Source organism: Galeopterus variegatus, unplaced genomic scaffold (assembly GCF_000696425.1).
Source record: "Galeopterus variegatus unplaced genomic scaffold, G_variegatus-3.0.2 Scaffold935, whole genome shotgun sequence".
In the NCBI taxonomy this organism is placed as follows: Eukaryota; Metazoa; Chordata; class Mammalia; order Dermoptera; family Cynocephalidae; genus Galeopterus; species Galeopterus variegatus.
The window spans coordinates 432595-433090 of NW_007727046.1; positions in this window are offsets into that span (position 1 = coordinate 432595).

Sequence of the window (496 nt, forward strand, 5' to 3'; positions counted from 1 at the left end):
GGGAACCGGTCTGTATGTGGGATCCGAACCCTTGGCGGGAGCGCCACCGCGCTTCCCAAGCTGCGCACTATAGCAGTGCGCCACCGGACGGCCCTAGGTTTTCTTCTTATTAATACCTGTCAACGTTGAAATGTTCCATTTACTTGAGCAATTATTTCACTGTCTGCATCCCCCACTAGGTGGTAAAGTTCATTAGAGCAGGGCTCTAAGTTTAAGTCTCATTGCACCCCCAGCACCCAGCAAAGTGCGTGGCAGGTATTCTTGGATGGCTAACTCGCTCCAGCGAGGCGGGCCCCAACTTGGTGGGGTGTCGAGACCCCTGGAAATCGGTCACAGAGAGACTCCAGCAGCTACACTTACGTCTCCAGAACTGTGGGCATCCGTCTGCACCCACTCGAGCCCCTGATGTCTCTCAGGATGGGGTGGTGCCTGGAGAACCCCCGGGCAAGAAGGGCACACCATAGCTCTGACTGATATCCAGATGCCGACTGGGAGG